This window comes from Pipistrellus hanaki (assembly GCF_964339955.1).
Source record: "Pipistrellus hanaki genome assembly, chromosome: 1".
NCBI lineage: Eukaryota > Metazoa > Chordata > Mammalia > Chiroptera > Vespertilionidae > Pipistrellus > Pipistrellus hanaki.
In genome coordinates this window covers 84,667,315-84,694,224 of record NC_140503.1, presented here as the reverse complement: position 1 = coordinate 84,694,224, position 26,910 = coordinate 84,667,315, and the positions used below count along the sequence as shown (strand labels likewise).

The 26,910-nt window shown below is 36.8% G+C and overlaps 1 protein-coding gene across 4 annotated transcripts in view; it reads left to right on the top strand.

Moving 5' to 3' along the window:
- SLC25A21 (solute carrier family 25 member 21) overlaps nucleotides 1-26,910 on the top strand; it is a 496,250-nt gene that overhangs the window by 83,397 nt on the left and 385,943 nt on the right. The gene's annotated exons all lie outside the window — the stretch shown is intronic.

Genomic DNA, 26,910 nt, shown 5'->3' with positions numbered 1-26,910 from the left:
TAGGAGTGACAGGTGAATGGTAAAAGATGAGGTTGGAGTGATGGTAGCCAGAGCAAGTAGTGGCTTTTAAGTAGGGCCACCATATGATTTATAGTTCAAACTATGGCACTTAGGAGAGTGAAAGGCTACAGTTAATTGCAGCAAGACAACAGCTTTAATGGAACTATCCCAGGAGAATTAGGATGAATAGTCAAGCTGCTTAAAGGATATGGCAGAGTTATGTTTTCACTTCCCATAGAATCCAACCCAAAGGACAACTGTGAGGAAACCTAAAAATTCTTAAATGCAGGAGAGCAATAATGTAACCCAACACCATTAGTATTATAATTTGTGAACTAGGGAAGCTGAATAGTATGTATAGTGTAGTGGTTGAGAGAAGTGCTTATCAAACTTTAGCATGTGTAAGATCGCATAGAAGGCTTGTCAAACCCATGGCTAAGCCACACTCCCTGGAATTATGATAAGCTCCCAGGTGATTTCTAACAAGCTCCCAGGTGCTGCTGATACTGCCACCCATGGAGGACAAGACTTTGAACAGCACTGATTTAGACTTCAGAGACTTGCTTTGTATTTCAGAGGTTTTTTGTTTGTTTTGTTTGTTTTTTTTTGGTTACCAACTGGGTGGCCTTGGACAGTCAAATATTCTTTCACACCTCTTTCCTTCTTTATAAAATGGAGATTATAACAACCTCTGCCTTATATGAGTGTTGTAAATGGTATAAGCACTTGGTATTATAAGCACTTAGCATATGTTGTTGTTATAGTTAAGAAGACGACTAATTGTGGTGGGTAGCACTCATTAGATAAAACGAGGAATGTGCTTCAGATACTGCATTGTAAATCAAATCCAGAAGTACCTAGATGCAGTTGCACATGCCCTAGTATATTAGTGCCTGACACCTGGTGAGCTCTTAATACTTGCTGACTGAATAAACAACTTTGTGAATTAATTTAATAGCACTGTATGGGCTGAAAGAATTGATCCCATTCTATTATACTTCTTACTCTCAGAATATGCAAACTATCATCAAAATGAGAAAGACAATCCACTTCATGAGAGAACATATTCACCAATGATACATTGGATAAGGAGTTAATATCCAAAATTTATAAAGAACTCATATAACGAAACACTAAAAAAACAAACAATCCATTTAAAAAATAGCTACGATCTGGAAACAGCACAAGTGCACATCAGCAGTTGAGTGGATGAAAAAGCTTACATTTACACCATGGAAGACTATGCAGCAGTACAAAGGAAGAATCTCTTCTCCTTTGAGATACCATGGAGGCACTTGGAGAGTGTTATGCTAAGCAAAATAAGCCAGTCAGAGAAAAACAAGTATCACATGATCTCATTCATATGTGGAATCTAAAGAACAAATTAAACTGATGAACAAAATAGATATATGGACAGAGAAGCATGGAACAGACTGTTCTCAGAGGGAAGGCAGGGGAGGGTGGGTGAAAAGATACCAACCAAAGACCTTGTATGCATATACTGTATGCATAACCCATGGACACAGACAATAATAGTTTGGTAAAGGTCTGGGGTGGGGGGCAGGTGTGGATTAGAAGGGATCAACAGGGAGAAAAGGGGATATCTATAATATTTTCAACAGGTGTGGATTAGAAGGGATCAACAGGGAGAAAAGGGGATATCTATAATATTTTCAACAATAAAGATAAATTGAAAAAAAATGGGCAAGCCCAGCCGGTGTGGCTCAGTGGTTGAGCATTAACCTATGAACTAGGGGGTCCTAGTTTGAGTCCAGGTCAGGGCATGCACAGGTTGCATGCTTGATCCCCCGTGTGGGGCGTGCAGGAGGCAGCTGATCAATGATTCTCTCTCATTATGGATGTTTCTTTCTCTCCCTTCCTGTCTGAAATCAATAAAACATTATTTTTTTTTTTTAAAAAAAGGAGTAAAACAGCAAATTCTCTTTTCTCTCTCTCTCATTCTCTTCCTCCCTCCTCTCTTTCCCTCCCCTTCCTCTCTGTCTCTAAAATCAATTAATATATATATATATATATATATATATATATATATATATATATATATATATATTAAAGCTGTGGTAGAGTTACACAATGGAATACTACTGGGCATTAAAAAATAAGAAAATCTTACCTTTTGCAACAGCATGGATTGCCTTGGAGAGTATTATGCTAAGTGAAATAAGTCAGTCAGAGAAAGACAAGTACCATATGATTTCATTTACATATGGACTCTAATGAACAAAGTAAACTAACAAACAATATAGAAACAGACATAGATACAGAGAACAGACTGACAGCTGTCAGAGCAGAGAGGTATTAAGGGGCTGGATATAAAAGGTGAAGGTTCAGGCAGAACAACAAAAACAAACAAAAGGACACCTCATAGACACAGACAACAATATGGTGATTACCAGAGGGAAGGGGGATAGGGAAAGGTAGAAGATGGTAAAAGGGGGATAAATGGTGGTGGTGAAGGAGATGGTGAAGGAGATGTGACTTGGGGTGGTGAACATGCATGCAATATACAGATGATGTATTATAGATTTGTACACATGATATCTAAATAATTAACTAATCAATGATATAAAGTCAATTAAAAAAGGAAAAATTGGTTTTATTTAGGTTGTTGTACTGAATTTTAGCTGTGTTAAACACAAAGTTACAAAATAGCCCTTATTCATTTTTATGAAAGAAATACTTGAAGAAACAACAACCCCTGATTTTTATAAGAAAAATAATAGACTAAACTACTGTGAAGAGAGACCTGCAGAAAGGGACCTGCTAATATTGGATCTGAATGGTTTCTATTTTTGTCCAGTGGCTGTGTGAGTGTGACTGGAAAAAGGAAGAAGGAAGAAAACAAACATTTTTTAATACCTGTTATGGGCCGGGAGGCTTACAGGTACTAACTAATTCAGTGTTCACATCATCATGTGAGATAGGTAGGTATCAACACTACCTTTTTCCAAAGCTTTAAAAGGCTCAGGGATAAATAGGTGAGATCAAGTTTCTAATCCAGGTGTGTCTACAAAGCTCACTTTAAAAAAATATATTTTTATTGATTTCAGAGAGGAAGGGAAAGGGAGAGAGAGATAGAAACATCAATGATGAGAGAGAATCATTGATTTACTACCTCCTGTATGCCCTCTACTCGGGATCAAGCCCACAACCTGGACATATGCCCTTGACCAGAATCGAACCTGGACCCTTCAATCCTCAGGCCTATGCTCTATCCACTGAGCCAAACCAGCCAGGGATAAAGCCCACTCTTTTATTACTAGCTTTGGATAGAGACTTTGATAGAAAGTCACTCTATGGCTTTCCAGCAATGTGGCAGAGTTGCTGCATTTTCATACTTCCCTAGCTTTTTAAAAAAATCCTCACCCAAGGATGTTAATTGATAGAGAGAGAGAAAGAGGGAGTGAAACATCTATTAGTGGATCAGCTGCCTCTCATTCACACCCCAATGGTTCTTTCACCTGCAACCCAGGTATGTACCCTGATGAGGAATTGAACCTGAAACCTTTTGGATGTACAGAGCAATGTTCCAATCAACTCAGCCACCCAGCTGGGGCATAATTTCCTAGCTTTTAGTAAATATAGCTTAGATACTGAGGAGATTCTGTAATAACTTGAATATGGTTTCTCCTGCTGAGACTTTATATTTATCCAGGGATGATTGAGTTAATCCAATAATTTTATGCTTTATGCAGCACCTTACTTTATAATGTTCAGTGCTGGAAATGAAGCATTAGTAGCTGGAGTGAAAAATTAAAGAGAACCCTGAAAATGTTTTAACTCGTAATTGTTATTTTATCACCCTAAGCAATATAGAGCAACAAAACTGTTAAGGCAATAACTATTTTTGGCATAATAATGTAGCCCTATATTAAGACTTAAGCATAAATAAGGCAATGAGAAATTCCTGTTTGATGTAATATTCTTTGGAGACAGTCACCATTTGGAGGTGGTCAAATTCTGATGGGCAGCAGCAGGAACAGAACATTATCCATGGACTGACTGAGTGCTGGTCATGAGGTGAGACCACTGCATATGGTGTGCCTTTGGTTTAAATCATGTCTTATGACCCAGCTTTGACACAGTTGAGCCACTTTCCACAATGAATCATTAACATTGCATCTTCTGTCAGTTATAATTATCTCCAGAAGTTACATCTGATGTTACACCTCCCATTAGGAGGAAACATACCCAAGGGTTAGAGAGAGAGTTAAAATATGTTTTAAAAAACAAACAAACAAAAATTGCCCAGCCTGTGTGACTCAGTGGTTGAGCATTGACCCATGCACCAAGAGGTTGCTGTTCAATTTCTGGATAGAGCACATGCCCTGGTTGTAGCTCAATCCTCAGTAGTGAGTATGCAGGAGGCAGCCGGTCAATGTTTATCTCTCATTGATGTTTCTGTATCTCTCCCTTCCTCTTTAAAAACCAATAAAAACATATTTAAAAAACTTCTAATTTAGATGTCATTGTAATGCCTATATAACCCCATGATTTTTCTTATGTTCTCAAATAAATTTGAGAAAATTCACAAAGGCACATTACTGGTTACATGATCAGAGTCTAAGAGTCTCATGGGTAATAACTAGCCTTAGAATTAGATACAGGGGCTGAATAAAATATTCCTACAGCTAAGTAGCACCTTGAATAACCCTACTTTTCTCCAAACTAGATGACAGGATCAAGCAAAATAGATAGAGGTAATAAATAACCACTAAACAACTTTATTTATTCTACCCATGATTTTTTGATTAGTCAAAGGCTAGTATGTCTCTGAACCTTGCCAAGCTTAGTTGACCTTGTTACTATCCTGTTAACTAGGCACAGTTTGGAGCAAGGGATGCTCATAAATTCTGTGAGATGCCTTAATTATGGGGTATCTTGAATATTAATTTCTATCTTAGATGGCTCTATTGTACAATAAATGAGTTAGTCACCAATAAGTATATAGCAGATCGCATGGTTTGTTGTACGGGTAAAAGGAGAAATTTTAAGTAAATACACTTATTTGTTCAATCAGTATTTATTAAATACCTACCAAATATCAGGTGCGTAGTAGTAGTTAATGTGACAAACGTGGTCCCTGCGGTCACGGAGCTTAAAGTGAGGAGATGCTGCACACAACAGTATGTGATGAGTGATACAATAGAAGTTAGGGTGATTTACAAGCATAGCTGGAACCTTGATCTAGTTTAGGGTAACAAAAGATCTCTCTCAAAAAATGACATTTGAATTGGGGTTGGCAGTGAAAACAGCATGTTTCAGATGAAAGTGTGTCAGGTTCTAGGGACTAAAAGATGCTCAATGTGACTGGAAGGAATACTTAAACTTCAGCAGTTGGGAAGTAGGCATAGGATAGATAGTAAGATTCTTTTAAGTTAAGGTGTTTAGATTTGTTTATAGGATAATGAAAAATTATTGATGGGTTTTAATGGAGTTTCATGATCAGATTTGCATTTTATCAGGATCACTTCCAAAAAGATTACCTCAATGGCTGTGTGGAGGGTAAATGCATTGGATAGGAGCAAGATTAGTGGCAAGGAGACTGACTAGGATGCTGTTTCAGCAAAATGTGTCAGAGATCAGAATGACTTAGAGTGATAGTGGAGATGGGGATAAATGGATATCAAAGTGATATCTGAGAAAGCAGATAGACAGGGCTTGAGCAAGAAGAGTCAAAAAAAATTCTTGGATTAACAATTTGGGCTACACGAATAGACACTGAAGGCAAGGAACATAGGAGGAACGCTGGGATAGGGAGATAGGAAGTAAGGACATGAGTTCACTTCCGAACATGCATTGGATGGCTTATGAGATACCAAATAAGTTGTTTATTAGAAAGTTAGATGAGCAGGTCCAAAGGAAAATATGAAGTCTATGGATGCTAACTGAGGCCCTGCAAGTCAATGCAGTTACCCACAGTGGACAGAGTGAGGAAAGCATAGTGCCTATGACTAAGCCCTAGGAGAAGCATTGACATTTAAAAATTTTTCTCAAAGTGGTGATTTAAACATAATACTAACCTAGCCGGTGTTACCCAGTAGTTGAGCATTGACCTATAAACCAGGACATCATGGTTTGATTCCTGATAAGGGCACATGCCTGAGTTGTGGGCTCAATCCCCAGTGTGAGGCATGCAGGAGGCAGCCGATCAATGATTCTCTTTCATCATTGATGTTTCTATATCTCTCTCTCTTCCTCTCTCTGAAATCAATAAAATTATATTTTAAAGATAATATTAGATGAAAATATTAATTTTTTTGAGAAAAAGTTGGAAAGCTTGTGACAATTTCCTTTCTTTTTCAGAATTGATTTCCTTTTTACTTCCTCTTCAAGTGAAGTCGTACAGATTTTAAGTCAGTCTCTTATGTTGTGGTTTGATTGATTCTAGAACTCAAACCATTTTAAAACATGCAATAATAAAATGGAAAATAAAGGAAAACTGAAGCATGAAATTACCCATGCTTAAAACTTTTTGAATTCAGCAAATAATCAAAGCAATCATAAAAGGCAGGGCTGCCAACAGTCAGTGATGACCAAGAAGGATTCTGTTTTCTTTCCTCCTTTTTATTCCTGACTTTCAATATCTTTTCATTTAAAAAGTTCTTTAGAGATAAGGATCTCTTTGTATTCTCTCTCCCATCTTGATCTCACAGGTGTGTGGCAGAAACCAAGAATAATGTCTCCCAACTTGCTCTTTAATGGGGTGGCTGTGAAGGACTTTTGACTAAGTGGCAAACTGCTCTCCTTCTTTCATGTGGTTGAACCCATGTCCACAAGCCTTGATCTTTGGTGTGATTTCACTGGAACTTTTCCTCCTTCTTAAACACATGGTGGACCTATTCCTTAACCTGACATCTCATCCAGTTTTGTTTCAGTTTTCCCCTCTGGGGATGATAACATGGCTTACATTCTTTTAGAAGTCTTGGACACCAAGAATGTTGAGGTCAGCCCCACTGGGGAAATGAAGGAAAGAATGTCTGGTAACCCAGTGGTGAAACCTCGGAGTGTGCTGCTAGATGCCATTTTCTCCCTGTTTTATTTTTTCCTTTGTATATTAACTACAAATATCACATAGCCTTTAAATAAGCTTCATAAGAAGCTACCAACAAATGTTTAAAACATCTCAAGGTTGCCAAGAAAGTTCTGAATAAAATTGTTTTTGCATCATGACCAATATATCAGCTTTATTTTTTTACCCTCTGTATCCTGTTGCAAAATTTACTGAAATCTCAAATCAAGAAATGCAGCAAAATAAATGGTTACATTATTTAAGGTAACTTATTTTAAGTCAAATAAATGAATGCTTAGTCAGACAGAAAAAGATCAAGGAATGAGAGACTTGTATGCCCTCTGAAGTAATTGGACATTTGTGTGTTTTATGAGCAACTCTCACTGAGTATAAAGAAATATTTTTCTTTTAAAAATTTTGAAAACATTTGTAAAATGTCTTTGGATTTAAATCCTTTTGATGTGAGAAGGAAATCAAAAGCCCAACGTAGTAGATTAGCACTGAGAATGTTGTTCCCAGCATATTTTAATGCACTTGTGTGTGTGGGTGTGTGTGTGTGTGTGTGTGTGTGTGTGTGTGTGTTTCAAAACCTGTGGATTTACTGAACATTATATTAATACTCTCACTTGTATTTGGGCAACACACACATACACACACATATATACACACACATACATACATACTAACACACACACACACATACAAGTAAAAGTTCTTTTCCTTTAGGAAATATTTTTCATGCGATCTAACAAAGATTGTGAGTGACATGTAAATAACCAGTGTTGGATGGTATGAGAAAGAACAATACATGTATTTGAGTATTTTTATGGAGAGGTCTGCTCCTTATATACCTGGCTTTTCTTTTGAGACATATTTCCATATACTGTGTCCTATGTCCTAAAATTCCTTTGTTATCCATGCCATAGTTTTCATGGGCTTGTAGATTGTGCCTTAGTGTGAAGATAGTCAAGTAAAGGAATAGACAAAGAGAAAGCAAAGCAATTCACTTGAAATCCAGAGACCTTTCCAATGCCGAAAAGTAAGTAGAAGCAGATGTTGTAAAGTTTAGAAAATCAAGACATTATTTTCCTGTTTCCATTGAATTTTTTCTAAACACATTATAAATAAGCTTTGAAGTAATACAAAGTCCTCTGTTTGTTTTGTTGATAGCATCTTTTGTAAAAAACTTTATCAATGCTTGTTTAAGTTATAGACTAAATGATATCTCAGTTGGTAAAAGAACTGACTATATCTGCTGGCAAATACAATGCTACAATGCTGAAATTACTTACGATGTCCGAGTCACTTAGGTATCTATACAATTAAATCTTTGGGGTTTAATGTTAAACAGCTCAAATGCTTTATGCTATAAGACTACAACACGAAACTGCAATATTTCATTATTCACAAACTTTACATTTAATTTTATATTTGTGGATGCTTTTCACTCTGCAATAGAGGGAACTGCTTTATTAACCTTTAGAGTTTTTCTGAAGATGGGGGCCTGGGAATATGAAAATAAGTCTATTTATGCCACACTCCTGCCTCTCCCCATTCTCTAAAACCAGCTCAAAACTCTTACGACATGGCCTGTAGAAATGAAGGCTATTTAAAACGAGCTGTCATTCTTTAGACTTGTTTCTAAAACTTAATATCTAAAAGAGCACAGGGGAGAGCACATTGCCAGAGCAAGGTGTTTGCTAGCTCAGGGAAGCTGCAGGACAGGTGCCCATCCTCACGCTCCCACCGGCCCTCGTCATTTGGAGTCACTGAATGTCTTCCAGCTGTTAGAGAATGTCCCAGGCTCAAAACGGCATCCCTGCTGAGGACATTTTCAGGGTCTAAGCCAATTCTGGAAATGACTAGCTGTTAAATATGGAACAAGGGAAATCAGTTCATGTCAATGACATGAACCATCATCTGTCTGTTATTACATTCATTCAGCTGGGTCACATATGACTTAATAATCAAATTACCACCCTATATATCTTAAATCTGCACGCTCATTTGACCACTATGTGAACATGGGAAAACAAAGATAATCCAGGCTGTCTTTTCTTTATTTTGTTTTCTTTTAAATATTTATTTTTTGCACATATAAGTAAAATGCTTATAAAAGTTTGAAAATTATGTAATATAGAAAGCTAAAGCCCCTAGTGGTGGTCTCCCTCCATTCCTATCACTTGGCATACATATGTTGTTAAGAGTTTGATGTGTATCAATTACTTCTTAATGATTAATGAAGTTTTCTATTTTAATACTGTACTAATACAATTATGGCATTTAAAAATTAAATAAAAATTAGCTGGATCTATACAAATTTTCAAAGGTATATAACATTTAAGTGGGGGAAAAATAATGCAGAAAAATTTTTTGGTTGTTATTTATGCTTTGTATTCTTTCAAGTAGCATTTGAAATAGCTTACAATAAAAACTAGGGCAAAGGAAAACATGACCAAGAACCATTCGGAAAGCATAAAAGAAAGGAAGGGGAAATATTCAGAGTAGAGGGGAAATGGCTAGTGTTGGAAAGCTAGACCATTTGATATAAAACATTACACAAAGTTTCAGAGTGATCTTTGCTCTTCTTACTGGGATGCAAAAGGAAATCAGGTTCTTTGAGGAGAATTGCATGGCCAACTTTCATTCACAGTGAAAATATGACTTCCCTAGGATCCATGTAATTAACGATGCTCCTTTCAGGCGGGACATTGTCTCACACTACTCTTTGTTTCCAGGACCTCGCTGTCCAAGAGCCCGAAACACATTTGCTAGAACAATACGTGAATGAAGTAGTGAATATAGCAATGGGAGTATTTATAATGCCTATGTTTTCCAACTATGATTGTTACTTTTTAAATCGTTTCTTATTATTGCCTCATTGCTGTTAAATTCAGAGCATGATGATCAGTTTCTTAGTTTTTAAGAATACAAATATTATTTTGTGACACAGCTTTAGACACTATAATTACTAATGTGTATAAGTCAGTTGTGCCTTCCTGGAGCTTATAACCTAGTGGGACAAATAGATAAGTAAAAAAAGAAAAACGGGTACACTATGGAGAGATAATGGACAAGTTGAGGTGCTATGAGAGCCCTCGGGAAGAGTAGCTGATGCAGACCAGGGAAACGGGAGAGTTACAGTCCTTTATGGCCAAAGCAGCTCTGCAGGGTGTGCACAGCGTCTGAGGTGTACAGCTTCCTGTGACCCGGCCGAAGAAGGGAAAACAACACTCGGATTCTTGAAGAGAGAGTGGTCTTCTTGACTATCAGATTTTTCAAGCAGGACTTGACAGTAGCAATGGTTAAAGTCTTTTTAATAATTGAAAATTAAGGTTATCAGAATGTATCTATGCAAGAGGTATTCTTAGCTTTAGACTGAAGTGAAGATCCACACTAAGCATTAGATTACAGGGATTATTGTAAAATCTGGTGTATGAGTCAGGTCCCAGCAGGAAATGTCACACTGAAAAGGAATAACTGAAGAGAGAAGAATTGAAGAACTATTGACAGGTTGGCAGATTTAAGGAGCCAACAAGGAACAGTGAAGCACCAAGGACTGGCCACAGTGGGAAACAGTCACCACCCTTGGCCATGGTGGAGTAGGAGGCTGGTTAGAGGAGCTGGACCTTAACTAGAGGAAAACAATTGGAAGCCATGCCTGGAGTGGATGGAGCTGGGTAAAAAATATTCAACCTTCTCCCTTCTCTTGCCTTTGGACTCTTATAGGTACCTCCAATTGCTCCAACCCGACTGGGAATTAGAGACAAAAGGGAAAGCAGTTGACAAAGTCTTTAGAAATTAGCCTCCAGGGAATAAAATCAAGCTGAAAGGTTAGAGAGTGGACCTGGAGGAGCAAATGCAGAGTATCTAGTCCAACTGAGGACCCTGATTTCTAATTCCATCATTCAATATTAGGTGTAAGTTGTATATTATGAAACATAGAAAACATCATAGTCAACCCTAGAAAAGAGCACCAAGTCATTAGACACAATTTTCTTTGTTGTAGAAAAGCAGTGTTCCTTGTTGTGATTTCGGAGGTGTTCTATTGTTGGCAATGCTACAGAAAGGGTTAAAGATTCATCAATTTGTTTTAAGTTGTGTGTGTGGATTAATAGTTATTTCTGCTTTCCTTACTTTCTAAAATAAGATGCTATCTGATTGTTTTGGACCGAGATGAACATGATTCCTGGGGTGATGAGGAGACTGATTCTAGAGAGGACTGAAGAATTGGATTTCTGGACCTCTTTCAGAGGTTATTTGGACACACACACACACACACAAAATGTATTCCAAGAGTACAGAAGTCTAGAGAAATGATTAACTTCCATGGTCAACCAGGGAGCAGTGAGATCATAGGAGGCCTCTCTGGGCTTGCCAACTAAGACAAGTCAGCATTTTTTGAGTGCACAGTGGCAGAGCATTTAACTAGGACACTGTTTCCAGAGCTTACAAGAGCCTTTTGGCTTTAGTAATGATACTAGGAGACAGCCTGTAGCAGGGGAAGGCTTGACTGGATGAACCTGGGAACCATGATCAAGGGTGACACCTTCTCCCAGGACTAATATGTCACATAAGAATATATGGTTTTTATTATTGTTATTATTTTGGGTAATTAACATCAACATATCTGATGGTGACTGTGTTATCTACACAAGCACGCATGGTTGAAAGGACTACTTTATAAGCAGTGGTTCTTGTAAACCTGCTAGACAGTTTCCTGATTTCTTGTTTTAAGTGATATTTGTAGAAACTGTTCTTATGATACTTCCTCCTTTGTATTCAATGAGTACCCTTACCTTGAATAAATTCCTGCTTGTCTGTCACCTACTTCTTTTGATTGAATGGGGAAGACTCCTGACAGTAATGCATTTTCCCAAAATTCATTAATTGGGAGGTACCTTTAGAACAGCCTAAGAATAGTCTATATAATAAAGTCTACTATGCAAATTGTCCCCTTGGGAGTTTGACCACTCACTATGATGTGTACTAACCACCAGGGGGTGACGCGGAACATGGCAGGTGTCAGTGATGTGGTGTTGGCAATGGGTGGCAGTGGAGGCGCTGCTGGCCTCAGTGGGCCCTGACAAGAGCGAGACCATGACTGGATGGTGGAGCAGGTGAGCTGGTGGCACCAAGCAGGGACCCAATCACCCCGCCAATCAGGAACTGGGGCCCGATCCCTGCAGGCCACCCTGAGGGCCCCCACCCCTGCACCAATTCATGCACCAGGCCTCTAGTATGGAAATAAACACTGGGTGCCTAGTTGAAGAGTGCTGTCAAAATTTGAGATCTTGGAAAAATAATAATGAAAATGAAGACATACCATTTCACAGATTTCAAGATACAGTTCCTTGAAATTAGGGTGTATTTTATAATTGCTGTAGTCTTACAAATAATTAGCAGCATTTTTCTTCTTTAGTTGCACATGCAAATTATGATACGTGTGATGATTGATGGCATCTTTGAGCAATTAAAAAACTGAACCTTGAAAGGAGCTTTATACTGGCACAGAACAGGCCTATAGATCAATGGGAAGAATGGAGATCCCAGAAATAAATTCACATATTTATTATGGCCATTTAATGTTTGACAAAGAAGGCAAGAACATACAATGGGAGTAAAGACAGTCTCTTTAATAAATGGTGTTGGAAAAATTGGACAGTTATATGCAAAAAATTGAAAATAGACCACTAACTTACACCATACACAAGAATAAACTCAAAATGGATTAAAGACCTAAATGTAAGTGATGAAAACATAAAAACCTTAGAAGAAAACATAAGCAGTAAAATCTTGCACATTTCTCATAGCAATATTTTGCGGATATATATCCTTGGGCAAGGAAAACATAAACAAATAGGACTACATCAAACTAAAAATCTTTTGCATGGCAAAGAAAACCTTCAACGAAATGAAAAGGGTACTCACTGAATGAGAGAACATATTTACCAATGATACATCTGATAAGGGGTTAATTTCCAAAATATAGAAATAACTTATACTACTCAACACCAGGAAGGTAGCCCAATTAAAAAGTGGACAAAGGACTTGAATATAAACTTCTGTAAGAAGACATACAGATAGACATATGAAAAAAATCTCAACATCACTAATCATCGGAGAGATGCAAATTAAAACCACAATGAGATATCACATCATGCCTGTTGGGATGGTTACCATCAATAAATTAACAAACAACAAGTATTGACAAAGACATGGAGAAAAGGGAAGCTTCTTTCACTGTTGGTGGGAATGTAGAATGGTGCAGACACTGTGGAAATCCATGTGAATTTACCTCAAAGAATTATAAATGGAACTGCCTTTTGGTCCAGTGTTCTCACTTCTGGAAATATATCTAAAGAAACCCCAAACACTAATTTAAAAGAATATATGCAACCCTATGTTCATTGCAGCAAAATTTATAATAGACACAATCTGAAAACAGCCCAAGTGCCCATCAGTAGGTGTGTGGATAAAAAAGCTGTGATATATTTATACAATGGAATATTATGTGATCATAAAAAGGAAGGAACTCTTATCCTTTGAAACAGCATGGATGGACCTGGAGATTATTATGCTACGTGAACTAAGTCAGTTAGAAAAAGACAAATACTATATGATTTTACTTATTTGTGGGATCAAATGAAGAAAATAAACTGATGAACAAAATAGAAAGAGACATGGATACATGGACCAGACTGATATCTGTCAGAAGGGAGGGAGGTTAGGGGGCTGGATGAAAGAAGGTGAAGGGATTAAACAGAAAAACATACAGTATATGCATAATAGATAGACACAGATGACAGTGATAGCCAGATGGGAAGGGGGTTGGGGAACTGGTGGAGGTGGGTAAAAAGGGGTAAATGGGGATGGAGGTTGTGCTTGGGACAATAGACACACAATGCAGTGTTCACTGATGTTTTGTTTAGTTGTACGTATGAAACCTGCATGATTTTGTGAACCAATGTCACCCCAATAATTTCGATAGAAAAGAAAAATTAAAAGCTGAAGAGATTGAAAAAGAAAAAGAAAGAGCATTTGAAATATAATTTGGGTATTTCTCTATCTTGATTGACTAGAATATATCTTTAGAACTAGAATATAACTCAAGAAAGCTAAATCCTAGTTAATTTCTAGTTAACCTGGTAGTAATTTTGTAATGATTACCAAAAATACTGTATTTAGAGACATTCTGAAGCTACATTCCAGCTCAGGGCTTATTCCATTTATAAAGAAGGTCTTTAATGGGTAAGAAATAGAAAAGTTGTCTGCATGTGACTGAGACATTTATCTTCTTTCTTATAAAGAAATTGAAAGGAAATTGTGTGTATGCCATTTATATTAAAAAGGGAATTGGAACTTGATAACTTATAACTGTTCAGTACTGCCAGGGTCTCTGAAAAAGAGGCCGGTGGATCCAAGCTGTCTGGTAATGATCCTGATGTATTGTGTTCTGAGGTAGGATTAATCTAGCATGTTTTTCATTTCATCAATACCATGTAAACATCTTTGCTTTGTTTCTATACTTGCCAAGAAACCTTCTAAATTAGCTTTCCAGGGGATTTATGCCCTTGAACTTCTATTGGTTGTTTTAAAAGTGGGTAATCACTTTGGAATGTGGCTTAATATAATCGTAAATGGACACATATCCTAGTATCTTTCTCCTTTCCCCTTCGTATGGTCACTGTCCTTTAGCCTGTCTTACAAAATTATTTGAAAATTCTGCTTTCAAAAAACAAAACAAAAACAAAAACAAAAAAAACTTCTTGCCATTTCAATGTCTTGTGTGACGAGGCCTTACCCTGGCAAAACTGATGTGACAGCTTGGGCAGCGAGGAGGGCAGCCCAGGATTCAGAGGAGGTGAACCTGACAAAGGCAACTGGCTTCTCACCTCTACACCCCGTCTTCACTGACAAGCACCATTTCACCCAAAGCCCTTCTTGATTCCGGTGTATGTGGTGCTTCCACAAGTATCTTAATCATTTCCAGGCTTGCTTAGAAATTGTTTTAGAATAAACAACCTCTCTTTGTACCTTGCTATGTACCAGGAACACAGTGTGCAGTTCTGGTCAGCAGCCCTCAATGAAGACATGATTAAAGTGAAAGGATCCAGAGAAAGTTCACTAACATGGGCAGAAGCATAGGCTTCTATATTGATTAATTAGCTTACATTGGTGAATTCATTCATTAAATTTGTTCGGAGTGTAGCATAAAATGAGAAGCGCTCTATTTACAAAGGAAGAAAGCTAAGAAAGGGGATATGATTAAAATCAGGAAATTATGAAAACTGTGCTTTTCTATTTATTGAATCCTGGCATGCTAGAATTCAGGAGAGTCTCAGAAGCTTAAAAGAGATCTACAATGAATAGAAACTTGTGGAATGCATTATCCCAGGATGTGGTGCAGATTGAAAATATACATAAATATGTTAAAAGCTTAGATAAGCTCATGAATAACAGATTGAGGAAACAATGACACTTTGGGATATGTTCACAACTCTTGAAGGAGATCAGACTTATTTTTCCACCACATGTCCCTTGGTGTGCCCATCATGGTGGTTGGGCCAGTATTAGGATGTATATTACAGTCTGATTAGACAGGTAAGACAACTGCCACAATGTAGGGGCGAAACTGTACTCATTGGATTATCTAGGTTCCAAAGAAATGTAAATAAAGTAAATGTGTGTGAATTCTAGGGCACCAGTGATGGAAAGTTATGAAAGGCTATACATTTTATACCAGGAGCAGCTAATCTTTGTTATCAGAGGAGCAAGCAATGGCATGCATATGTTGAACAGCCAGAATTAGGGGTCACGAAACCATCTCTTTCACAGACCACCATGTTTCTTGTATCAAGTACTTTTTTTTTCTTGCAGAGAACCAAGGTTTTGTCTGCAATTAATGCATAATAAATGAGACCCAGCCATATACTACATAAAAAAAGAAATAAAAGTTTCCTTTAAGCTATATCCTTTTAAAATGTTCCTGGAAAAGGGCCTCTATTCTTTTATTTAAAACAACATTGGAAATGTGGTAGAAATATTTTTGTAGTAAATTTTTTTTACAAATAAATTTTATTGACATTCTTTGTTGTCTCTCCCAGTATGAATTAATTCCTTACATGATTTACTTCTGTTTTCAACGAAGAAGGCTGAAACTAATTTAAATTAAAACAGCCTGCATTTCTCTTAGAATGCATGTGGTACTGTTTCTCACCTTCTGTCTTCACTGATGATAATATATATTTTTTCCTTTCACCAATTTGCTAGCATGTTTTAAAAGGACATCTTTACATGTGTTCCAAAACATATAGTTGTACACACAAGAGGGACAGAGGCATATAAAAATTATAAGAGCATAATGTATTATTACAATAGATATTCTATAATACATTACAACCAGGTTGTGCTCTCAGGACTTCATCTTATAAGATGATGGGAGCAGATGGATGCTCGTAAAAACTATACCCCTAGATCTGAAAAAGGATAAACTATCATGCATATATATTATACAATTAAGTATCAAAAATGGTAATAAGAGCAATACCTTATGGTTGTTGGTTTTTTTTTGTATTTTGTTTTGTTTTGTTTTAGAAGATGAATTGCTTTATTTACCTCCTAATGTTGAGAATCTCAAGAATTATAAGATTTTATAAAATCATGGTTAGAGACCATTTTCTGCCATATTATTTCCTTATGATCTTCTTATGTCTTTTACATGAGATATGCTTGGACAATATATTCTTCAACTGAACAGGCAAATAAATTAGGTGGGATATTAACATCTAGAAGTATTTTTCCAGAAAAGTAACTAAAATGGGTTTAAACCAATTAACATAATTAAATCACATTCAGACTTTGATATGAACCCAGCTGGAGTGGTCTAGTTGGGTGGAGCTTTTTCCTGTGCACTGAAGGGTTTCGGGTTCAATTCCTGATCAGGACACATATCTGGAATGTAGGTTAGATTCCAGGTCAGGATGTGTATGCAAGGCAATCGATGATCTCAATCTCTCTCTCTCTCTCTCTCTCTCTCTCTCTCTCTCTCTCTCTCTCTCTCTCTCTCTCTCTCTCTCTCTCTCCTTTTTTTAAGCATGTTTTTGGGTGAGAATTTAAAAAATATTTGATACTAAGTGATTTTTATATATGTGATACAATTACACACAATGTATTAATATCAAAGAATGCAACCAAAACAGAGATGGCAAAAACATAACTCTTTTAAAAACATTCATTTAATGAAAATCTACTACAAGTAAAATCATCAGACCTTAACTTGTTATACTGATTTGACAGTTAAAGCACTCCATTACACATTATTTAATTTGACCCACCAAAAAACTGTATGTAAATTATCACTCACATTTTATAGACAAGAATATTGGCCTCAGAGTAAGCACTTTATCAACATCACAAAAAAATATTTTTTAAAAAAACTTCACCCAAGAATATTTTTCCATTGAATTTTAGAGAGAGTGGAAGGGAGAGTGAAGGAGGGTAGAGAGAGAAATGTCAACATGAGAGAGACACATTGATTGGTTGCCTTCCACCCTTGATCTAACCAGGGCTGGGGATGAACCTGAAACCAAAGTATATGTCCTGGACTGGAAATTGAACCCAAGATCCTTTGGTTCGCTGACCGATATTCTAACCACTGAGGAAACTGGCCAAGGCCACAAAAATGTTTTAATCAAATGGACACAAGACACTGCGGGGGAGGTGGGGGGGAGGTGGTGGTGGTGAGGGTATGTGCCAGGGGAAAGTCAATGGAGGAAAAAAAGGAGACATATGTACTACTATTTGTAATACTTTAAACAATAAAATAAAAATTTTAAAAATGTTTTAATCAGCCTCTCTTTCTTCAGACTTTTCTCAAGTTTATCATTTACCACATGGCTGCAAGAGCGGCATTTATTCTGCTTAAAATCCTTTTAAAACTCCTCATTCCCTATATATTCACGTGTACAATGTGGTGACTTATGAGCCTTTTACTTACTGTATCTGCCCATGTTCAAATCCAGGGGTTGGAAAACTTTTTCTGTGAGGCACTAGATAGCTAATATTTTAGTCTTCATCTTCTAAGCATCTGCCAAAGTTATACAACTGTTGTTGTATCATGAAAGCAGTCATAGACAATATGCAAACAAATGGGCATGACTGTGTTTTAATAAGGCTTTATTTACAATAAAAAGGTGATAGGCTAGATTTAGCCTACAGGCCAGTTTTGCTAACCATTGATTGTGTACAAGTCAATCCGTTAGAATATGAAACTAAAACATCGAAAATTCTATTTATATTTTGTTTTTGATACCAGCCTCTTGAATTTTATTTTTGGTACATATTTTATAATAAACCTTGTATATTCATTAAAAATCTGTACATTCAGATTGCATGCCTAGTTTTATTTTTTACTGATAGGATTTGTATTTGATAAGAATGAGAGACTAAATTTCTGCTCAGTTGACCCATGCCAAAACTCTTGGTAATTCTCAGCACACACCAGACTGATTTCTACCTCTGTGCTTTTATTCATGCTCTCTTTTCATGTGGTTAGCATGTTGTTTGCTGTTATTCATTCTTGTACCTCAGACTTTCATCTGAATCCTTTTCCTTCTTTTCCTTAAAATAAAAATTTTAAATTCCTTTGGTTAGGGTCCACTAAAAGAAAAATCTCTTTATTTGCCTGAAAACATCTTTGTAATAAAGATACCTTTGCTGGGTATAGAATTTTAGGTTTTTCTCTCAACACATCGAAGATATAATTTCACTTTCTTTTGGCTTTCATTGTTTTTCTGAAGTCAGTTGTCAAACTACTGCCATATTGGAGGTAATCTGTTCTTTTTTCTCTGGCTGCTCTCAGTTTATCTTTTGCTATAATTTTGTTTTACTGTGATGCTTCCTCCAGAGTATTTCATTTTCTTTTTCTGATCAAGATTTATTCATTTATGAATTTGGATTGGTATCTTTTATCAGTTCTAAAAAATTTTTAGAACTGAATAAATTTTATTTATTCAAATTTTGTCTCTGCTCCTGACTTATTTTTTTTCTCCTTTCCTTCAGGGATTCCAGTTAAACACATGTTAGCTCTCATTCCTTATTCTATGTATTGTAACCTTGTCATTAGATTCAGGTTATTAATTTTTGCCAAAACTACTGTATCAGTGAGTGATACTGTGTCTTTCTCAGGGTGTCATATCTGGAAATGGTGATATTAATTTTGATCAGTCAATTTATTTATTTATTGTTTGTTAATCTTCACCCGAGGATATTTTTCCATTGATTTTTAGAGAGAATGGGAGGGAGAGAGAGAGACAGAGAGAAACATTGATGTGAGAGAGACACATCCATTGGTTGCCTCCTGCATACACCAAGACCAGGGCCAGGGGACCTGCAACCAAGGTAAGTGCCCTTGGCTGGAATAAAACCGGGGACTCTGCAGTCCATGGGCCAATGCTGCACTGAGCCAAATTGGCTATGGCTTGATCAGTCAATTTACCTAATTTCTCCACAGTATAATTACTGAATTCCCTGCAACTAATAAATAGTTTGTGTGATAATACTTTAAAATTATAAATATATCCTGTTCCTGGGATGGAGGAATGGGTCTTTTTGTTCAAAGGGTTTTAAGTTTTAGTTATGCAAGAAGAATAAGTTCTCAAGATCTCCTATATAACATTGTGCCTATAATTAACAATACTGTATTATGCACTTAAAAATCTATTAAGAGGGTAGATTTCAGGTCATATTCTTATCTTAATTTAAAACAAAGTAGTCCAGCCAGCATGGCTCAGTGGTTGAGCATTGACCCATGAATCAGGAGGTCACAGTTCGATTACTAGTCAGGCTCATGCTTGGGTTGCGGGCTCAATCCCCTGTGTGGGGCCTGCAAGAGGCAACTGATCAATGATTCTCTCTCATCACTGATGTTTCTATCTCTTTCTCCCTCTCCCTTCCTCTCTGAAGTCAATTAAAAAAAAAAAAAGCCTTTGTCACAAGATAATGAAATCAAGTAAATAAATTAGCTGTACATGCAAAACCAAACAAAACCAACGAACTCCAATATCTTGCTCCTTATAAAAATCTTACCTTCCTGGTTCATAGGTCTATGCTCAGCCACTGAGCCATGCTGGCTGGACTACTTTGTTTAAATTAGGAAAATGGAGATAGACCTCAGACATAGCATTCAATGATAGCTCTTGCCTAATCTAATCTTTACTACAATAGTTGTAAAAGCTATCCATTTAATTTTTAAAAGAATTTTTGATTTCTAAATAATATATTAAATTTTAAAATTTATTTATTTAGTTTATTTTATTGTTGAGAATATTACACATGTCCTCTGCTTTCTCCCCTTTGCCCTTCTCCACCCATATCCCACACACCCCAGGCCTTAGCCTTTCTATTGTCTGTCTCCATGGACTATACATATGTGGGAATACATTCTTTGATTAATGTCTTCCTGCCCTCCTTCTCACCTATCCTCTGAGATCTCCCAGTCTGTTTCATGCTTCCATGTCTATGGTCCTATTTTTTCACCATAGATTTCACATATCAGTGACATCATGTGATATTAGTCTTTCTCAGGTTGGCTTATTTCATTTAACATAATAATCTCCAGGTCTATCCATGCTGTTTCAAAGGATAAGAGTTCCTTCTTTTTTTACAGCCACATAATATCCCATTGTATAAATATACCACAACTTTTTATCCATTCATCTACTGATGGGCAGTTGGTCTCTTTCCAGATCTAAGCTATAGTAAATAATGCTGCTATGAACATAGGGGTGCATATACTCTTTATGATTGGTGTTTCAGGACTCTTAAGATATATTCCTATGAGTCAATAGGCAGTTCCATTTTTAATTTTTTCAGTAACCTCCATACTGTTGTCCACAGTGGCTGCACCAGTCTGCATTTCCACCAGCAGTGTATTAAGGTTCCCTTTTCTCTAGACTTCATTGTGGTTTTAATTTACATCTCTTTGATGACTGGTGATGTTGAGCATTTTTTTATATGTCTTTTGGCCATCTGTATGCCCTCTTTGGAGAAGTGTCTATTAGGTCCTTTACCCATTTTTTTAATTGGATTGTTTGTTTTCCTCTTGTTGAGTTGTATAAGTTCTTTGCATATATCACTGGCAAATAAATTCTCCCATACTATGGGTTCCCTTTCCACTTTGAGGATGGTTTCTTTTGTTGTGAGGAAGCTTTTTGTTTGATGTAGTCCCACTGTTTATATTTTTTTTTCCTTGTTTCTCTTTCCCTAGGAGATGTATCAGCAAAAATTCTGCTATGTGATATTTCTGAGTTTTACTGCCTATGCTTTCTTCCAGGATTTTTATGGTTCTGTGACTCAAATTTAAGCCTTTTATTCATTTTGAATTCATTCTTGTGTATGGAGTAAGTTGGTAGTCTAGTTTCATTTTTTACATGTATTTATCCAATTTTCCCTACACCATTTATTGAAGAGACTGTCTTTATTTCATTTTATGCTCTTGCTTCCTTTGTTAAATATTAATTGACCATAATGATTAGGTTGATTTCTGGGGTCTCTGTTCTGTTCCTTTGATCTATATGACTGTTCTTGTGCTAGTACCAAACTGTTTTGATTATAATGCCTTTGTAGTATATTTTGATATCCAATATAGTGATTCCTCCAACTTTGTTTCTTTTTCTCAAGATTGCTGGGGCTATTTAGGTATTTTTTTTTGTTCCCTATAAATTTTTGGAATATTTGTTCTAGTTCTGTGAAATATGTTGTTGGTATTTCAATAGGAGTTGTTTTGAATCTATTTATAATATGTACATTTTAAAATATATTTTTTACTTATTTTAAAGAGGAAGGAAGAGAGAGTGAGAGATAGAAACATCAATGATGAGAGAGAATCAATGATTGGCTGCCTCCTGCATGCACCTTACTGGGGATTGAGGTGCAACCTGGATGTGTGCTCTTTACTGGAATCCAACTCGGGACCCTTTAGTCTAAAAGCTGACACTCTATCCACTGAGCTAAACCAGTTAGGGCTAGCATGAGCATTTAGTGATGTTAATTCTTACAATAAATGAACATAGTATATTCTTCCACTTCTTTATATCTTCCTCTGTTTCTTTTTTTCAGTGTCCTGTAGTCTTCTGAGTACAGGTCTTTTATCTCCTTGATTAAATTTATTCCTAGGTACTTTATTTTTTGTTGTTGCAATGACAAATGGTATTTTTTTTTTTTAGTTTCCCTTTTGATGTATAAAAATGCTGTCAATTTTTCAGATGTTAATTTTGTGTTCTGCTACATTGCCTAACTCATTTATTAAATCTAGTATTATTTTAGTGGAGTCTTTAGGGTTTTCTATGTACAATATCATGACATATGCAAATGTATTCAATTATTTTTAAATTTGCTAAGGCACATTTTGAAATTTTTTCTTTCAAATTTAATCCTAAAATTTCTTTACTTCTTTAAATATAATAAGAATAAATGTTTTATCATTTATGTCTAGTGACTCACTACCTGAAGTCGTTCAAGATCTGTTTCTGCATTTTACTACTTCTGGTTCTTGCTAAGATACCATTTTAAAAAGTGATGTGAATTTTGTCTTCAGATTTACTCAAAGGACATCTTATGGTTACTACTTCTCAGAAACATTCTCCCTTAAGCTGCTCAGCAAAAACTAAAAAAAATATACTTAGTCTCCTGAAGTGTCAGGTGAGTTTATTTCTAATTAATTCTTTTCATGAGAATGTATTCCTTTGAGAAAATAGTTTAATGTAGAAATCTTTTCAATCAGTCTCCTCACTTTGCAGGACCTAAGCTTTGATTTTTATTTTCCCTCACTCTGAGAGATCTACAAATAAAAACTCAGTTACCAGACAAATATTCTAGAACAAAAGCAACTCCAGAGCTCTGCTCATCTAACTAAGCTCCTTATTCACTTCGATTTTAGCTTATTTATTTCATAGTTTATTTAAAAAATATTTTTATTGAGTTTATTTATTTCAGACAGGAAGAGAGAGGGAGAGAGAGATAGAAGCATCAATGATGAGAGAGAATCATTGATTGGCTGCCTCCTGCATACCCCACACTGGGGATCGAGCCCACAACCCGGGCATATGCCCTGACCGGGAATCGAACCTGTGACCTCCAGGTTCATAGATCGACGCTCCACCACTGAGCCATGCCGGCCTGGCTATTTCATAGTTTCTTGTCAGCTTTTTAAAAATGGTTTTAAGAAGTTTTTGTATATTATCCAACATTGTTCTTTTCAATGGGAAGACTGATTTGAATAACCAAGGCTGCCATATTCCCTCATGCTATCATCTCTACATTGAGTGTTTTTCTCCACCTACCTTGTCTCTCAAACACCTTCTTAGGTTTCAAATCTGAGTTCATGAATCACTGCCTCCATAAAGGCTTGTGTCCGCCAAGGTACAATAGATTATTCTCTTACTCTCGTTTGCTCCAGCATATATGTTGCTTTTATTATGTGTTTTGTTTGTGTTGCCTTCCTCTCTGTATCTTATAAACCATATGTTCTTAGATAACAGGTACCATATTTATACATTTTTGTATCCCCAAGGGCCTAATATTATGGCTGGCATATAAAAGGCCCTTAATTGATGTCAAATGAATGAATGAAGGCAGATCCAATTTGCTGATTGACTATACTCTTTGAGATCTTGTGTTTTATTTGTCTTTGTGACCCTAGTGTTTAATGCAGCATCTGTCAATAGTAGGTGCCTAATAACTATTTGTCAATGGAACTTTCTTTCAACCTGGAATTAGATAGGGTAAAGGAATGACTAGAATGACTAGCACAGAATACATGCCAGGGGACACAAGCAGGTTATTCATAGAATGGGATGTTGGTGAAGATGGTAGCAATGTTAGTAGAAATACTGTGAGTCCTAAATGGATACAATCTGTTTGTCAACCAAACAGAAGCAAATTTTTTAATGTTTTGATAATATAATTCATAGTTGTTCAAAGATTTATAATTCATAGTTGTTCAAAGATTCAGACTAGGGAGGAGGATCCAGACAGAAGGCATAGTTGAACCTATTCCAGAACTAGAAAAGGAAGGTGGTGACACTCAGCAGCACAATGGAGGTAGTTTCAGAAAAGTCCTTCTTTGGCTTGCATTCTGGTCTTAGGATTTGGTTGTTGTGTGGGACTGTTGTGTGTTGTGAGCCATACATGACCTGCTTCTTAAGGCAAGGCAAACTTCTTTTGAGTTAGTCATTGCATTGAAGGCTAAATTCTCTGGAGAGAGGTTTTACTTCCATGAGGTCTGCTTTTAAGACTTTAGAATTCATCTATTTCTATTCTGACTGACTTGACTGCCCCTTTTCTATAAGTGTCAGTCAAGCTGAAGTGACCACAAAGCCACAGTATTGCTGCTCTTTGCCTTCCTTATACTTGTGTTCTCCAATTTGTGCCTTTGCTGTTATGTTTTCCCATTCTAGTATGAATCCTGTGTCTACTCAGGGTTCAAAGCCCAACTAAAATTTCACCTCTGCTAAGGTACCTTCTCTATTACTATAACTCATTGACCAAACTCCTAGAGCTTATCTGAACCCTCAACATTCTAAATTTAATTATATTCAATTTTGTCCTGCTTCTTAATTATTTGGATTTGCTCCTCTTTCCTAATTTTGATTGTTGGTCCCTTAAAGACTTTGTATTCACCCTGGTGGGCCATTGATTTAGTTAAGGTACCTGTTATTCTCTCGGGAAATGCTTATTGATCTGTTGAGTACAGACAGAGTACAGTTCCCACCCCCATATGTGCTAAAACCTTCAGAGAATTCTAGGAGTTGAATTAGAGTTTTCTTTGTTTTATTTTATAATTTTTGTTTTACAAATGCATGATAGATCATGGGATTTTTCCCAGCTTCAGGCGTTCTCAGACTTAAATCCCTGAGAGTGGCACAGCCAGAATTACAATCTGAGGATAATGGTTGCAATTTGGAACTTATTCTTTTTATGACTCTTCTGTGAGAACACAGGCATAGCATCATTTATTCTATAAGAGGTAAGTGGTATTGCTTTCCTTTTCTGACTTCCACTGCCTATAGAATTTGGCTTAAATCAACACATTGGTGAAAGTTATACCAATTGGATTTGTTTAATCCATATGTAGTTAAAATTAAAGAATCACCAAAACAAAGTATTTCATTACTTCTCTTCTGTTTACAGGTTCTTTTCAGTGTTTTATTTAGACTGTCACAGCTACTCTGTGTATAGTAAAACCTATCAGTGGATTATTGTACATGGGTTTCTACAGGGGGGCCATGCTGCTCTGACCATTTTCCCATGGAAAGCTCTGCCAGCCCTTGCAGTGCCCTGGTGCTTGAAGTCTACTTTTGGAGGTGGCCTCCCCTTAGGCGGTCATTCTGAAGAGCCTTTCAAGAACCTGAAATGTTGCCATTGGAGCGTTTCCCAGAAGGAAATTGAACCACAATTTTTTGAAGTGCCGGGAACTCTCTACCAGGAGTATGTCATGTGTCTAGACATATTCTGATGTGTTTTTCATTACAATAATGCAATAACATGGGCTGCACCAAATGATAGGGTAAATTCATTAAGACTGTTTTCATGTCCATTTCTTTCACAACACGCAGTGAAAAGGACACTCCGCAATAGGAACTACCTATGTGTAACATCTGCCCTCTTGCTTCCTTTCTCTTCTAATCTTTTGCACTTATTATTTCTCTCTTCCTATTTTTGTTCCTTACTTTTCTGCAAGTAGAGTAGAAAAGTATGATTTTATTAATTCTACTATATTTTTCAGCTGATTAGAGAGAAAAAAATCATCTTGAGCTAACTAATAAAGAGGCAGAAATTACCAATAAATCAGCAGTTGCATAAGGGAGGGAATGAAATTCAACTAAGGAAATTGGGATCTCTGCTGCCATGAAGAAAATAAATGAGACAGTGTAGAATCATTCTAAAAAGACTGGGTGGTCTGCAAGAAAGAGGGCAGATTGTGCAAACTGACATTTGAGGAATCAGCCTAAATGTTGTTGCTTGGGACCAATGCTGTTCATTGGTGTCATAGCAAAGTGCGCTTTATTTGTGGAGCACTCAAGGAGCCCTGGCAGACAAGGGACTCTGAAATATAAGAGGGCTTAAGCTCTTTGTCTCTGAGGTGTGCTTCCTACTCAGAATGGAAAATTCAGAGTCCCTAACCATCAGAATCTGCCTGTAATTCCAGCTGGATGGTCCCTACTCCAGCAGGGATCACAGCCCACTTGCAGGGAGAAGGCTTTCCTCCATTCACTTCCTGGGGCGTACTTTGGTTCCAGGGGTTACCAGCTTCGGTGTACAGCTAGAAAGAATGGCTCTTTTGGGCAAAACATCCCCCGGCTCAGGCTGCTCTCCGTGGTTTGGATTTCTGGTACCATTGTCTTAACTCACTGAACTTCCGGGCTTCTGGGCTCTCTTTTACTCCAGGAACTCTGTGCTTCTCATCACCTTGTACAACTTGCTGAATTCTACACTCTGTTTTTATTTCTGACCACGAGTCACCATATTGTCCATGTAGTTGTTTCATGTTTCTTTATGTTGGGGAACTTAGAGCCTCTATTCCTAGGTGGGACATGGACCAAATCTGACCTGTATTAATGTATTTATGTTTTGTTTGTCACATGTAGGGTTCATTTGTATGGTGTGTGCATGCGTGTGTGTGTGTGTGTGTGTGTGTGTGTGTGTGTGTGAATAGAATCAATTGCTAATATTTTAACAACTGTAGGATTTCATATTAAAATCTAGATTTCTAATGTCCCATGAAAAACCGAAAGATTTGGCATTGGCAGGCAAGACCTGGATTGGCATATCAACTTCTCCCTTTAGTTCTTTGTAGTTTCCACCATGCTCTGTTTTAC